Below are 12880 nucleotides of genomic sequence, written 5' to 3'. Positions count from 1 at the left end.
CCTTCACGGCTATCGAGCATTGCGTCCCAACCTGCTCTAGGTGCAGGACTGCTATCCCAAGTGTTTGACTCAGCACCAACTGAACCTTCATCGACTAATCCTCAAAAGGAGCCGATTTCAGTTGAAATAGCCAATGCTTCCATAACAGCAGAAAATGTGAGTTTTATCATTGATGCTTGTTAGAGCATTTTCTTTAACCTTTTGATCTACTTCGGTTTCTATTCTTCATCTGGCTTCTTACCATGGCTAGATACTTCCTGAGGAAACACCCACGCAAGAGCAGGAGCCTAACAGCCCACTTAATGATCCTATCGACGTCGAAGGTGATCCTGTTGATTCCCCAGCTCAGCATGCAACTAATGGTAAGGAAGTCAAACGTCCCTTTTATTCTTCTATAATAGTTATGAACTAAAATGTGACATTGCAGATACCAATGTTGAAAGCTCAGAGCCAATCCAACCAGATGTTATTGGTGCATCATCAGCTGTTCCATTTTTTCAGATAGAGGCTATTGTAGAGAAGGTACTGTATCATCTTTGCCATCCATTTGTTATAAACTGATTTAAGCCTCCTAATTAATCAAGATTTCCTTATACACAAGCACTCAATCTTCTAGCCCTGAGTTACTCTTTCAATCTTGAGGAATATTTTGATGAAGATGAAATCAGTTCATCAACCACTTCCTCCAAGGAAACCTTGCCAAAAGAGACCAAAAATCAGCTAAGAGATGTTCTGCCAATATTTGAGAAAATATAGCCGATTTGGTCCAAGACACTGATCCAATGCATAGAGTTTGCTTGGCCATCAAGGGTAATCCATCCCTAGCTCTCTCCAGAGTTTTGTCTCCTTTTTCTATCTTTGAAGATTAGGTCCTGAAGGTGAAACAGGCTCAGAGAAATCTATTTGATCATGAGACTTTATTGGCCAAGGGGAACTCTAACTAGGCAAGAGGCTAAAGAATTGTCACAGTCGATTGATCACTTGAAGAACTCCTCCCTCAGTATTGACCCAGAATTGTCTTCAACTAGAAGCCAGGCGTGTAGAACTTGAGAAGGAGCTAGAAAACGTGAAGGCTGCCATTAATCGTCATAAGTTCACCCTGGCTCAAATACCTGATGTCATTCAATAAAAGAAATAGGAACTACTGACCAAAGTTCAGAGAAGGCAGAGCCATCCGAAGTAGCCTCGAGAGCATTCTTAGATCAACTGAAGAAGAAAAGCAACAGATCGCAGAAGCTGATGCTATTCGGTTAGAAGTGTTGAAAGCAATCCAGGATGTTCTAGACTTATAATTCGTGTATCGACATATGTCTTATGTACAACCAATGACAACCACACTTTCTGTTGTCTCACTGTGTTTTTCTTTATTCCGGCTAAAGAGCCTATTTTGAAAATAGTCAATTCCAGACTCCTGATCTTAATCCCATTTAGGTCTGAAAACACGACCTTTATTAAGAGAGCCCTTCGATCTTCTATCTTTAGTCATCCGGCGTCGTATTCTCTTTGGTATTAGCGAGGTGGTGCTTCACCTCCTATTAATTGCGGTTGCCTTTTGCACATCCCGAGGCGTCCACCTCTTCGTTCCGTGGCTTCAAATACCAGCCGACAGCTCTGGCCATGAACACATCCATACTCACAACCACTCATGTTCCTTTGCTTTTCTCCACCCTTGTAGAACTCTATAGCGGCCTCCCTCCCTTCTTATAGATCCTATCGACTTCATGGTCGGCGAGGAGAACCGCGGCAAGCACGTGGCGAAGGAGGTTCCTGGAGGAGAACATGCCGGTGAATCAGCGCCTCCGACGCATGAGGTGAGATCGACATCTTCTGCTTGTGATGAACTATTCTGATTTGCCTATAGATTCATTTTGAATGACAGTCTCTGTCCTCTTCCTAGGGCTGGACAGCCCTCTGATGCTGCATCTTCCATGCCGGCCTCGTCGTTGGATTCTTCTAACTCATACAACGGCGATGATGCCCGGCGCTTCTTTTGAGAGTGGAGGGCGGCCTAAGATCGCTATTTCGAGGCGGCTCAGAAAAATGGCTAGCTTGAGATCCATCTCGGGGTCTTCCAAGTGGCCCTTCATGTGGCCGAGGAGGAGGCTAGTGCCGTTCGAGCGTGGCTGGCCAAATCTGATGTCGCAGTGGCGGGTAAGATGAGCTCCATGAACGCTTCTATTCTAATTTCCACTGCCTTTATCTTAGTAGTTTTTCTGTTTCTATGATTGCTAGCCCTGACGGTGCAGTTGGATTCTCTCCAACAAGCGGCGAACGTGGCCGCGGACGCCGTCAATGCTCAGGGTTCCCTCATCAATGCTCACCTACAAGACATCCCATCCCACGTTCAAGAGATCGCCCTCCACGGCGTTCATCATGGCGCATCGATCGCGCTAATCGCGGCACAAGGTCAGACAGGGTATGAGCTCCATGCCATGGAGACTGGCTTCTCGATGGGCGATGGCCCCGAGGAGCATGAGGACCTGATGGAAGAATTCGTCGTAGCGGCGGAAGCCATCGTGGACATCACATCTGCTGAGGATGTGGTGAACAAGGTCTTTGATTAGTCTGTACTTAGGGCAAACTAATGAATGAAACCTTCTGTTCTTTTATGAATGTATCTTAGTGCAATGCCCCTGTATGTGTCATGAATGTCTTTGTTTTTTGCTCTAGAGGCGATACATATCGTATCGGCTTTTATATATTTGAAGATCTTTATTTTTTGAACTAGAGGCGATACCTTTCGGTACTGGCTATTAGAGCCAATGACTAAATGAATCGGCTATCAAGTGTTGATCAAATGCTTGGATAACGTCCCTTTAAATATTTTTCATCAATCGCTATTAATAGATTGCACCAGAACTTTTCATACCAAAGGTTAAACGATCGATCAATCCTAGGCGAAGCATCTCATTAAGCGAAACAGAACTTCCTTTAATAGATCTATCAACTCTGAATTGCACTTATGACTCGACTTAGTGTTCACATACATCGGCCTAAGCCCATCTCTAGGACTAGTGCTTATTCTTCCTTAATCCAATGTCCGACGTGGAGCCATGACTATTTACTAAAACAAACTCTCAGAGCCGATTGCTTGCATCGGTTGTTGGCCTTCATTACTAATTTTAATGAAGCCTCATTCCCATATCTTGCTAGAAAAGCATTCAAAGTCTCCTAGTTCCCAAAAGACTGGATCGGCTATTGCGATGCTCATAGACTCATCAGCGCGAACCTAGTTCGACATCATCTCCATGCCATTGAATCAAACACTGATGCATGGTTAATGGTACACAATAGTTCACATGAATCCAATCACGACCAAGGAGCAAATTGTACTGACCCTTTTCCATCGATGACGAAGAATGTGGTGAGCAGAGTCTTACTCCCGATTGTTAGTTCAATGTTCATTGCCCCCTGGGTCTTGGACGCATTACCCTCAAAGTCCTTAAGCATCATGTCAGTCTCAATCAGATCTCCTAGTCCCTTGCTAAGTTTATGAAAAGTGGTGTAAGGCATGAGATTGACAGAAGCACCTCCATCTACCAACATCTTGTTATCAGGCTTCCCATTAACCTAAACCTTTTGCATATAAAGCCTTTAAGTGTTGATGCTTGACTGGTTTATCAAATATAGCCTGTTGTATAACCGTTAGCTTGGCAACTATCTCTTCATACTCCGATTCATCAAAATCCAAATAAACTTTTTGATCTGCCGGAGCTCTGAACTCTGATGGCAACAGAAAAGCCATTTGAATATTAGCTGATGGTTGCTTTCTATCAGGTTGTTTGCTTAGTACTGCCATACTTGAGGTTTACCAGATGCCTGAGCCTGTTCCAACTCTCTATTCCTTAGACGTTGCACCCTTCTCTTCTGGCTTCTTGTCAAACCTCTTGGACACCATTGGCCTTCCTACCAAACCTATTTTCTCCGTTACCTTCTTTTTCATAATCAGCCCTAGTCTTGATCAACGACTCTTTTTCCAAGCCGATTATGAACACTTCCATCTTTTAAGCGTCGATCCATGTTATTATGATGATATGCATCTTGAGCATGCACAAACCGGTGGTTGGCTTGAGATTGCCTAAACTCCCAATATTGATCGCTGCATTCTGGACAGTCATTCCTGGTAGACAACTTCAAACCTTTATTCCAGCAATGTCTGAAGAAAAGACAATCCCAATGTGATTCAGCTTGCTTTCTTTCATACCTCTCTTTTTCCTATTGACGCTGGTATTCTTGCTTTTGTAACCAACGCTGATAATCCTTTTCCTTCTGCCGCTGTCATTTATTCAACAGAATTCGAGATGTAACTCACGGCTTTGCCGCCCCTTCTTTTGAATGTTCTCTCCTGCTCATATCGGCTCTTTTGCTTGTCGCGGTGCATCTTTTAATTTCTCTGTATTCATCAGCCTGATATTTGCATCTCGGGATCGACTGTTCTGGCTTCTCTTGATTTGGTCGATGTTAGGACCTTAGTGTTTCCTTTGAGCAGCCTAGCATCGACCATGTTTTCATCTCCTAGGAAAGGATTATCATCAACTTTCATTTTCCGAGGCGTATCAAATTTGAGTCTTCCTTGCTAAATAGCTCTCTATATATGCTATCGGAAAATTCTGCATTCATTAGTGGAATAAGAAGTAGCATTATGGAACTTGTAGAACTTCTTATTCTTCAACTGATCAGGGGGCAACATAATATGATTATCGAGCAACTTGATATGTCCCCTCTCAAGCAAGAAATTGAAGAGCTTGTATGATTTTGTGACATCAAAGTCATAACTCTCCTCAACTCCTCTTCTCCAAGGATTTGACACCTATTACTAGTCTTTTTGCCCCAATTCCATTCAGCCGTAGCAACCTCTTCTTCTTCATCTTCATAGCCGTCATCGACTGAGTATGGAGTATAAGCTTCGACCACTATGGTACTCTTCTAGAATCAGGTATCTCTATGCATACTCTGGAATTGACTATTGAGCGCTGCCACTCGTTGAGCCAATTGACCCAAGTTGTCAAATTCTTGTCCCAGCAGCTTTTCTTTCCATGTTGGCAGCATTCCTTAAACGGCCAAAGCAGCTAGCTGATCATCAGCCAAGTTTAATGAGAAGCATAAATTCCTAGTTTCTCGGAACCCCTTGAAGAAACCCAGTGCCCGATTCATTAGTCTTCTGCCTTATAGTTGTTAGATCGGTAATCTTCTTTTCTATAGCCCAGTATAAAAATATGTATGAAATTTCTTTTCTAGGTTGGCCCAACTGGTAATGGAGTTGACTAGCAGTGATGAAAACCAAGTGAAGGTTGGCCCTGACAGGGACAAGGATAAGAAACGAACTCGATGGGCCTCTTCAATGGATGCTTCGCCCAACTATGTAAGATACTGACTGACATGTTCTATTGTGCTTGTGCTGTCTTAGCTAGTGAACTTAGCAAACTCTAGAAGCCTTTAATTTGCAGAAAGAGCGACCAAATCATACCATTCTAGATATGGGCATTTGTACGAAAAGGTCAGCCCTTTTAGCTTTAGACCGAACTGATTCTTCATCATCTCGGTCACCTTTAGCAACAACTCGTCAGCATGTGAATTTGGATTTCTCTACACCTGCTGACTCATCTGTGGATTGAAATCCCATGTGCCTTGATACCCTAGATTTAGAATCATGTGAAGGGTGTTATAATCTATGCCATAATAACACCCCTGTGGAATCTCTATCTGTTGGGTCCTTTGTTGGTTTGCTGCTTGAAGTCTCTAATTATAGACATGAGAATCTATATCTCTACGAATCCTTTGAAATGATGGTGCTATTTTTTTGAGCCGACAACGATGTAAGGAAAATGGACCCTTGGCCCATTTACTTTGGATTTTGGTGTTTGATGACCAACATAACCAAATTGGACTAATGAATTTGCAAGTGTTTGTTTTGTAGCTCAATAGGGTGCAAGACGTAACTTGGACGAAGGCGACATGATGATCCAATGATCAACACCTCAAGCAAGACCTTAGGAGCATAAGAAAAGACCCAAGAGATCAAGCAAAGTCCAAGCATGAAGATTAGAACCAAGCCGTATGCAAGATCGTGAAGAAATGAGCTCACTATGGTGACCGAATGCAGGATTGGACGCTGGACAAGCAACCGGACGCTGTGATCGGACACTGGACAAGTGGCTCAGCAGACAGGTGACCAGACACTGGACTGGACGCTGGCAAAAATCGACCGGACGCAGGACAGCAGCATCCGATCGAGTACAGAGAGGTTCCAAAGCGGCAAATCTGTGACCGGACGCGTCTCGTGGTAGGCGACCAGACGCTGGCCAGCGTCCGATCAGTATTTTTCTGGCTCAACGGTCGGGACAACCGAACGCGTCTGGTCAGGACGATTCAACGTCCGGTCAGTAGCAGTTTCGCGGGAATCCAACCCCAACGGCTACTTTCTCAGTGGGGCTTATAAATACAACCCTCAACCGGCCATTTGAGTGGTGTGGAGCTGAAGGAAAACATACCAAGGGTGTTGATACACCATTTTAGTGATCTCCACATGCATAGTGCTTAGTGTTTTATTAGGTGATTAGCATAAGTGCTTTGCGAAGTGCTTAGGTTGATTAGACCACCGCTTATGCGCTTGCTCTAGGTGTATGCCTAGTGTTTAGTGAGGTTTGCATACCTCTTGCCACCCCATGCTTGCAAGCACAAGTGTTGTACTTCGGAGGGTCTTGAAGTCTTGCGAGGTCACACCAACCGCGTTTGTGGTGTGGCCACCACCGTGTACTGGAGGGAACAAGGCCCACGGCTGTTTTAGCCGGAAGCTTGATAGTGAAGACAGCGGGAAGCATCCGGGAGAGGCTTGCCGACAGGCACATCGGAGACCCACTTGCACGTGGGGAAGGCCCAAGGCTATCCATGGAGTTACCCGACCGGGAGCTTGGCCCTTGCGAGGGATTCCTTGCGAGGGGCTACAACGAGGACTAGGGGGAAGCTTGCGCGCTTCTTGATACCTCGATAAAAATACCGGAGTCGTCGACAGGAGTTTGCATATCTCTACCTTGCTCTTTAGCTTCTGCATTTACATTGATTATTTTACTACGTTTGCGGTAGAGATAGCAACACACTAGCAAAACCATAGTTGCACATTTAGATAGTTTATCTTTTGCATAGGTTTTGCTAAGGTTAGAAAAAGAGGCCATAGTTTAGAGTGAGAATTTTAAGTTGCCTAATTCACCCCCCCCCTCTTAGGCGTCACGGTCCCTTCAAACGGTATGTGGCCCGATGTGCCAAAATTAATCACCTGGTTCTGACCTTGCCCCGCTGGCTGTTGCACATGCTGCACTAATGATCCAAGATTATACTATATCTGATTCGTAGTAGTACCTTGAGTTTATTCAGATGAACTCTGAACTGTCTGGACATCATCTTTGCCAACTAGTGCTGCTTATTAATGGATTGTACTGACTTGATTGGTCCCTTGGGTCGATGGATGTGGAATGTTGTAATAAGCCCGCCCAACCTAACCAACTGGAAACCCAAGAAACACCTCTTTCATAGGTGTTGTGGAATATATCCAAGAAAGCTTCATTATGGCTTGATATGGCATCATGAACAGATTTGTTTACAGCTTCTGTGAAGAAATGCCTATTTTTAGCTTCATCTGCATCTGTCTGCCCATGCAATAGAACTCTTGGTAGTGGATATTTCTGAACAATTGTATTGTCATATGTTTTGGTGTAGGACAACAAACACTTGTTCTAAAATTCTTCTATAGCTTTGCTGATGACACCTTTATCTCCATCAGGTAAGTCTTCGTAATGTACCATAAGGATGTCATTCTTGTTGTAAACCGCCATCAAATGATTGTGGGTTCAAGTCCCACCAGGCGTGCCAAGAACATGTGTCGGCATGAAATTTCATCCCGTGCCGAGGGCACACAAGCAAGCCAGAAGGGTCTGCTCGATGGAGCTTAGAGATCCACCAAGCTCCAATGTAGGGACGGTCGATCCTATGCACTTCCTCCCTGAGACGTGCCAGTCAATTTAACCCTGCAATTGACAAGGAGAGAAAGCTAATCAGTAATTTAAGGTGGAACATGCTGGTGTTGCCAGATAGTCCCGAATGTGCGGCTCTGAGAGCCGATATGAAAGGAAATAGTCGATTTCAGCATATTCATAAGAATAAATCAGTTAAAGCTCTTGGAGTTGTGGAAGGAAGATTGGTTATCATCAGGATGAATATCATTATTTAGACAAATATTAGTCAATGGCAATAGGATGTCAACAACAATCAATTTATGCTAAGCCAATGACTGCAAGTAACCGAATCCCTTTTTATATAAAAGAAGCAGCGCATCATCATTTAATCATTTAATAAAGATAAATCTAATGAACATATTAGATCTCATCTATCGCTATGGACCAGTGGGGCATGAGGCAGAATCATGCAGGCCGTAGGAACAACACTAGATTTGACGACCCTAACTTCAACGGTCTCATAATGTGAACTGCATATGTGAAAGCACTCGATATTAGCTAAAACAGCCGATTCAGGCATAGCACACAGTTAAGGTCATGTCCTATCAGGAATAGACCTACCAAGTAACGATCCCCACTCTATGGTGCTAACAGTGGGGTGTGAGGCAGAATCACATAGGCCATGATAACGGGCCATGGAATGGTTTTTGTTAGCCAATAGATCTATTCAAGATCAAACATGCCTTAACCGCACACTATGCACGATCAAGATTAATATAAAACAACCGATAAAACATAACTCATCATTTAAGATGCAGATTAGATCGGTTTAGATTAACAAACGACGGGTTAAACAGGATATAAGGTCGATCTAGATCAATTCCAATCAGGCAAAGTGATATTGCTGTAATTAAATAAATAATATAAGCAATAAGCAATATCGGTAACTTAATGAATCTATCCAAAGGATGCCACCCTTAGATAGAGCCGATAACTTGACCTTAATCAGTTCGAGCAGTGGAGGTCGATCGGATCGATGCAGCCGTACTTGAACTAAACAAGAGTCGATAACTAGCTTATACCAGAGTCGCAGTGGAGGTTGACCAGATCGATGCAGCCGTACGAACAGAAGTATAAGCCATGATGGTACTTATAGACAAGCCGGAGGTTGGTCGGACCGATGTAGCCCTGTGCGCTGAAGAACTCGCCGAGATCTACTCTACTCCTACACCTAAGGGGTGGCCAGAGCCAAAAAAAAGTAAGTAACTTGTATTTGATTGATTGTGTATCATTTACAATAGCTGGGGTCCGATATTTATACCCGGAGCCTAAACATGAATCCTACTTAAGCACGACTCATTACAATCTTTGGCATAAAAGAAAACATTCCTAATTTAAGATAACTTGGACCCTAATCTTTCCCTTTTTGTAGAATCCGATATATAGTTTCCTGGCACCAACCGTAGCTCATTATTGCTATCTGCTGACGTCATCCAAAGAGATCTAATTCCAGAGTCATATCTGAATCAGCTGATATTGATCCTTATGCAATCGATTCCTTGATTGGCACAATCTTGGAAGCTTTTGAATTCCCATGTTCTACTCCCAAATTTTGGTGTAAACAAGTTTTTTCACCTGCCTCAGAAAATGTTTACCCCAGTCTATGATCTCATCCCTTATAGAAAGTTGTACATGCTATGCCTAATAGAGAGGCATAGGATGTGAGTAGTTCATTATGCTCTGAACCACCCTTCATACACCAAGAACAAGTACTCAGAATAGTGCTATCTGGATTCCTCCCAAAGTAACAATGCTTCATGGGAGTCAATGAAGGAAATTGTATAGACAAAAATTTACTACAAAGAGCAAGTATTAGAAAGTTGTCTTGACCAAATTAGCCCCTCTGATGCTCCAAGCTAGGTAGCCTAATGCTATCGCAGATGTTGGAAAATGGATGACATGCTTCTCTTCCCTTAAAAGTCTTTTGCACCGAATCTCGGAGCGAAGCTTCTCATAAGGGGGGAAGGCTGTAACACCCCAAGGTGTTAGTCAGAAGTTAAGCAGTGAGTTTGGACTCAAGTAAGTTATGTCAAGTAGTGATAATGAGCTTTGGTTCATGATCTCAGAAGTTGTGATGGAAGTGCTAAGGTCAAATCTATGAAATTGAGTCCCAACTTAACTGGGACAACACACCTTTGCTTACATGTGGACCCTTGTTAAGATTAGGCATGAGTAACATTAAACATACTTATTTCATGTACATTACATCAACATGCATCCATAGTGAACTTTGAAAAAGTTTCATCCAGTTTGGAATAAAAAAGTCACATGAAATGATAAGTTATAACCTTTCTTAAATTGCTTCATCAGGTGAATGGGAATATGGGATGATGAGCAAACCTTGCTACCTTGCCCAAATGACTCTAATTGAACTCTACAACAAAAGTCATGAAGGGTTTATGTTGAGAAAATGTCAAGAAAATGCCTCAATTGGTCGAAAACCCTAATTCCAGGGTTTAACGAGGTGCTGCTTTGACCAAGATGAAACTATGATTTTGGGACCAGATATGAAGTTTGACCTGTAACAAAAGTTGAAGTTCAAGTGGAGTACAACAAACTTTATTTTTGGACCAAGCCCTGATTCAACTCCTAAGTCGGCTCAAATAGTGGCCTCTATTTGGGATACACTGCTGTTTTGGTCCCTCTAGGATTTTCTTCCTAAGTCCCTGATCGATAGCAGAGAGTTGATATGTTTTTGAATTTTTATCTCCTAGAATTGTGTGACAACTCAATTGGATTCCTTAATACAAGTTGAAGTACTCTTCGTGAAGAAAACAACAGAATAAGTCTCATCACTTTTCTAGCACATTTGGACTTTTAAAAGTTATTGAAAAAACAACAAAAAGTTTCTTGAATTCAACCCTTAACTGAATTCAGTTTTAGTTTCGTATACCCTAGTTTGGAGGCTTGTATCTTCGTAACCATGCTGAACCAGCCCAAGATCCTTTAATCAAAGTTGTAGTACTCATGTAGCTCTATCACATAGTGCAATTGGTTGAACAAATCACTAACCGGTTTGAGAGATATGAAGGGGAGAATATGGAGTTTCAGTCATATTTTTGAGGTAGTATTGTCAGCTCTTTTAGCTGATTTTGAACTGGAGCTCATCATGGCCGACTGTGTGCAGGGGCTCAATGCCGCATGGTGCCCTCGCTACTCGCATGATCGCCACCTCACCCACGCTCGTCGATATGGAGAACCCGAGCCGCTCCGCCTCGCTCTATCTGGCTCGCTCTCGCCCTTCGCTCCATCTCGCTCTCTGTCTCTTGTGGTCTCGCACGCCATGGCCATGACCGAGCAGAGCTTGTCAGTCCCCGCTCGCTCCACACCACCGCTCCCTTCTCTATTCTTCTCCACCTTGGCTCACCACCCCACCTCGCTCAGCGTCGCTCACTGGTCCTCCAGTCACCTCCTCCGCTGACGCTCGCCACTACCGGAGCTGCTGCCGCTACAGACTATCGCCTCCATGGCCGATAGCTTATAGACCATCGCTACCCATGCTGCACCCCACCATAGGTGCACAAGCACACCCTGGTACTCCATCGCCACCACTCGTCGCCGGAGGTCGACCACCTCGCCGAAAAATCGAGCCATTGTCGACCTCCTCTGCTCCAACTCGCGTCGGGGACCTCGCACTCAAATAGGAAGAAAGGGAAGGGCCTAACTGCAAAGCTATTATCTCATGTGAATAGTGCCTAGAAGGACCTTTTCGCTGGAATATGCTTTCGTGAAAGTTTGGGGTCCTCAGTGCAAATGTGCTTTTCTTTTATGGCTAAAACTTTGGAAAATCATAGTAAATCATAGAAAAATCGTAAAATAGCAAATGAACATGTTTTGGAATCCTTGTGAGTAGATCTACATAGTAGAGTCATAATATGATATGTGTTAGTAGAAAGTTTCTGCTGTATTTATTTATTCTTATAAAGTGCTTTTAAAAATGCTTTTAAGTTGGACAGATGCATATCTTGAGTTATAGAAGTCCAAAAATGGTAATTCCAGTTGTTGTTATGGCAGCATGTCTAGTTTCTGTGGTGGTGATATTTTTGTGATGCAAATGATGTTTTCTATAGATATGTTGAATACAAAAGTTGTATATAATTTCCTTATCTTTCTTGTCCTAAAATTGCATGATTTTAGGCCTGCTGGTTTAGGAGTTATAGATTTTACAAGTTTTCTGTCATCTTTTGTATGTGCTCTGAACTAGATTTGAATGATTGTATTGTTTGGCTTATTTAAACATGTAATCATGTATTGGTTATAATAGGAGAGTTGTAGTACTTTTCCTAAGCTTTCTAAAATGTCTAATATCACTACTTTTGGTGGTCTAGAACTCTAGTTATTGCTGTTCAAAGTGGAATGGCAGGTTCTATTCAAATCTGAACAGAGATGTCTTCATTGCGTTGTTTAACCTTGTTAGCTGTAGAATCATTTTAAGATGATAATAAGAAAGTTATAGGTAACTTAATAATATTTCCATAAAGTTAAGAATCATGCTTGTTGGATGATTAGAATTCTAGTTATGCATTTCAGAAGTTCATGTCAGTTTTCTGTCCTAGTTGGTGCAGATCTGCTTGTTTGTGTTTTTCAATATTGTTAACCTTTGAATCAGTTCTAGATGTAAATAACAAAGTTGTAGGCCATTTCCTAACCTTTCTAGAAAGTCTAGGATCACCTTTGTTTGATAACTATAGCTTTCAGTTATGGTTGAAACAAGTGGCTATTATGCTGCTGCCCAGAATCTGAGCATGCACCTAAAGTTGTTTGCTTCACTTTGCATTGCTTTGTATGCTTGTTAGTGTTAGCTCATGACCCTACTAGAGTTAAATTGATCTACTTGATGTATCTTATAAATGTGTTATATAATGTTGGTC

The 12880-nt window shown here is 42.7% G+C and overlaps 1 long non-coding RNA gene across 1 annotated transcript; it reads left to right on the top strand.

Moving 5' to 3' along the window:
- The first annotated feature begins 1705 nt into the window (after window positions 1-1705).
- On the top strand, window positions 1706-3671 carry LOC136494439 (uncharacterized). The gene is made up of 3 exons (XR_010768603.1): window positions 1706-1811; window positions 1898-2151; window positions 2233-3671. It is a non-coding gene; the product is annotated as an uncharacterized lncRNA (long non-coding RNA).
- Window positions 3672-12880: the final 9209 nt, after the last annotated feature.

The sequence above is a fragment of the Miscanthus floridulus genome, chromosome 11 (genome assembly GCF_019320115.1).
Source record: "Miscanthus floridulus cultivar M001 chromosome 11, ASM1932011v1, whole genome shotgun sequence".
Taxonomy (NCBI): Eukaryota; Viridiplantae; Streptophyta; class Magnoliopsida; order Poales; family Poaceae; genus Miscanthus; species Miscanthus floridulus.
Note: the sequence above shows the minus strand (reverse complement) of the source record. Positions and strands in the feature narration are given on the sequence as shown.